Source organism: Puma concolor, chromosome B4 (assembly GCF_028749965.1).
Source record: "Puma concolor isolate L17-30 chromosome B4, mPumCon1.1.hap2, whole genome shotgun sequence".
Classification (NCBI taxonomy): Eukaryota; Metazoa; Chordata; class Mammalia; order Carnivora; family Felidae; genus Puma; species Puma concolor.
Window position 1 is genome coordinate 27254432 of NC_141673.1, and position 3743 is coordinate 27258174.

General features: G+C 40.4%; 1 pseudogene; it reads left to right on the top strand.

Moving 5' to 3' along the window:
* Positions 1 to 2320: 2320 nt before the first annotated feature.
* LOC112863677 (mesoderm-specific transcript homolog protein pseudogene) lies at positions 2321 to 3453 on the top strand (annotated as a pseudogene).
* Positions 3454 to 3743: the final 290 nt, after the last annotated feature.

Sequence of the window (3743 nt, forward strand, 5' to 3'; positions counted from 1 at the left end):
AGTTGAAGGGAAAGGTTAGGTTCCTTTGTTTTGTTTTAAAATATTCCCAATCAAGAAATTGTTACATTTCAGTATGTGCCAACAATTCTAAAATAAACATAAAAGGAAAGTCTTATTTCTTATAAAATACATTGAAAAAAATCTATTTAGAAGTAACTCTGTGGACATCATGCTGGTAAGTCCTGCCATTTTTCCCTTTGGCTTTTCCAGTGTTGCAGAGATTTTTTTTTTTTTTTTTTAATTTTTTTTCAACGTTTATTTATTTTTGGGACAGAGAGAGACAGAGCATGAACGGGGGAGGGGCAGAGAGAGAGGGAGACACAGAATCGGAAACAGGCTCCAGGCTCTGAGCCATCAGCCCAGAGCCCGACGCGGGGCTCGAACTCACCGACCGCGAGATCGTGACCTGGCTGAAGTCGGACGCTTAACCGACTGCGCCACCCAGGCGCCCCACAGAGATTTTATTTCAAGTTCTCCCCTCCCCCCCTTTTTTCCTTCCCTCTTTTATTTTTTTAAATGTTTATTTATTTATTTCAAGGGAGAAAGAGAGTGCACGCACAGGAGGGGCAGAGAGAGGAGAGAGAGAGAGTCCCAAGCAGACTCCATGCTCTCAGTGCAGAGCCCGAGGCGGGGCTTGAATTCATGACCTGAACTGAAATCAAGAGTTGGGCGCTTAACCCACTGAGCCACCTAGGCGCCCCACCCTTCCCATTTTTAACACCAATACTTAAAAGAGACAAATTTTCCTGGCAAAGTCATCAGGCAGATCCTTATCTTTCACCACATAGAATTTTTAGTCCAAAGTCTATCATGCCTTCTGTTTGCCACTATCACCTAGTTTCCCCCCCAACCCCACCACATGCTCATTGTCTACCAGATTAATTATATTGTAATCTGTTGATTCCAGCCATTAAATGGACAAAAATAAAGATAGCATAGTAAATAAAGATGGTATGAATAAATAAATATCACTAATAGCAACTGGGAAATCAGAAAACAGTTATAATATGACAACGTCTCACGTAAAGATGACCACTACAAAAGAATAAAACACCAAACACCAAACCCTACCCAAAAGAAATGGGTAATCTGTATAGCCCTATTGTTATAAAGAAATAGATTCCAGATTCAGAAAGCTTCACTGGTGAATTTTACCAAACACTTAAGAAATAACACCTATTCTTTGTTAAATTTTCCCCCCAAAATAAAAGTGGGAATATTTCACAACTCATTCTAGGAGGCCAGAATGTTCTAGATATAAAAACAAAACAAAACAAAACAAAAAAACAGATAATACAGAAAAGAAAACTATAGACCAATATTTCTCAAAAGCACAATCACAAAATAATGGCAAATTGAATCCAGAAATACATCAAGAGGATGATATATGAATGACCCACTTGGATATATTCCAGGAAGGTGAGGTTGGTTCAACATTCACAGTCAGTTGGTAATTCACAATCTCAACAGACTAAAAGAGTAAAATCATGTCTTAATACATGTAAAAAAATCATTTATAAAATTCAACATTCATCCATCATAAAAAAAAATTTCAGCAAACTAGGAATAGAAGGGAACTTCCTCACTCTGACAAACCTTACCTACAAAACGACGACAACAACAACAACAACAACCACAGCCAACATCATTGTAATGGTGAAAGATTGAAGGCTCCCACACTAAGATTGGGAAGAAAGCAAGAATGTCCATTTTTACAACTTCTTTTCACCATTGTATTGGAGGTACTGGCCTGTGCCTTAAGACAAAAAAATAAATAAAAGTATATAGATCGTAAAGGAAGAAATAAAAATGTCTTTAGTTACAAACAGCATAATCTCTACATAGAAAATTGTAAGGAATCAAAAACAAAAACAGTTACTACAACAAAAACAAAAACAGTTACTACAACTACTAGGTTTGTTGTTACAAACCTAGTAACAACAGTTACTAGGTTTCGGGATACAAGATCAATACAAAAAATAACTTTTACTAATTACCAGTAACAAACTACTGGAAATTGAAAATGTTAGTAATACCACCTACAATAGATTTAAAAACATGAAATAGTAATAAAGTTAATCAAATATGTGCAAGAGCTGTACATGTAAAAGAAAATTTTTGAGTGCTGAGAAAAGTTAAGGAAAATTAAATGAAGAGACAGACCATACTCATGGATGGGAAGGTCAATATTGTTAAACAAAATCTCAACAGCCTTTCTCCTTGTGTTGTAAAAATCAACAAACTGATTCTAAAATGTATTTGGAACACATGCACAACCGTTTCCCCCAAACATGGAGCCTTGTAGTCCCGGTCTCACCTGATGAGGATGAGGGAGTGGTGGGTTCAGTTTGGGCTATTGGCTGTGCCCTTGCTCGCAGCCTGTCTGCATATCCCACCCCTCCCCCGTCCCCTACCCCCACCCCCAGCTTTCTCCTGCTCTTTACTCCTGGAAGTTGTCAGGCAAATTTTTCACCTACAAGGGATTGCGCATCTTCTACCAAGACTCTTCTGGTGTGGTTGGAAGTCCTGAGATAGTTGTGCTTTTACATGGCCTTCTAACATTCCAGCTATGATTAGTAGAGGATTTGGGAAACCCTAAGTTTTCATCAAGTGATTGCCCTTGATTTCGTGGGCTTTGGCTTCAGTAACAAATTGAGACCACATTATTATTCCATGTTTGAGCAGGCCAGCATTGTGGAGGCATTTTTGTGGTACCTGGGGTTCCAGAACCACAGGATCAACCTTTTGTCTCATGATTATGGAGATATCGTTGCTCAGGAGCTGCTTTGTAGGTTCAGGCAGAATCGATTTGGTAGCCTTACCATAAGGAGTCTCTATCTGTCAAATGGAAGGTATATTTCCTGAGACTTACCGTCCTCTCCTTCTCCAAAAGTTTCTCAAAGATGGAGGCATGATGTCACCCATCCTCACACGATTGATGAACTTCTTTGTATTCTCTTGAGGTCTCATCCCAGTCTTTAGGCTGTACACCCGCCTCTCTAAGAGTGAGCCATGGGACATGTGGGCAGGGATCTGCCACAATGATGGAAGCTTAGTTATCGACAGTCTTTTACAGTACATCAACCTGAGGAAGACGTTGAGAAGATGCTGGATGGGAGCTCTGGCTTCTCTAACTGTCCCCATTCATTTTATCTATGGACCATTGGATCCCATAAGTCCCCTATCCAGAGTTTTTGGAGCTGTACAGGAAAACACCACAGTGTCGATTCTGGATGACCACGTTAGCCACTATCCACAGCTAGAGGATCCCCTGGGCTTCCTGACTGCCTGTATGGGCTTCCTCAACTCCTTCTGAGCTGCAAAGAGTAGATTCCCTGTATTACCTCCCCTACTCCCTTACCTGCTGTGTATTCCACTTAGAAAGAAATGCCCAGAAGAAGTCTTGGCCACCAAACACTTTCTCTCACAACAGTTCACCTGACTCACTGGTGATCAGCATATAGTAAAAAACCCACAGAAGCTCCAGCTAAGGATGGCCCTAACAGTTCACCTCCCATTCTTCCAACATCTGAGCGAATGTATGCACTTGCCTTTGCCTTTGCACTGTTAGGAAGTTCTGATGAGCACTACTGCTCACAGATACAGAAAGATAGGGAGACAGTCTTAAAAGTCTTAACACTTCTGTGGACTTTTCTGAAATATTTAAAAATGCTAATTTCTGGCCCATCCTCGGTTGGAATCCTATGGTAAAGAATGAGGAGAGGGTGTCTCCTTACACGTCC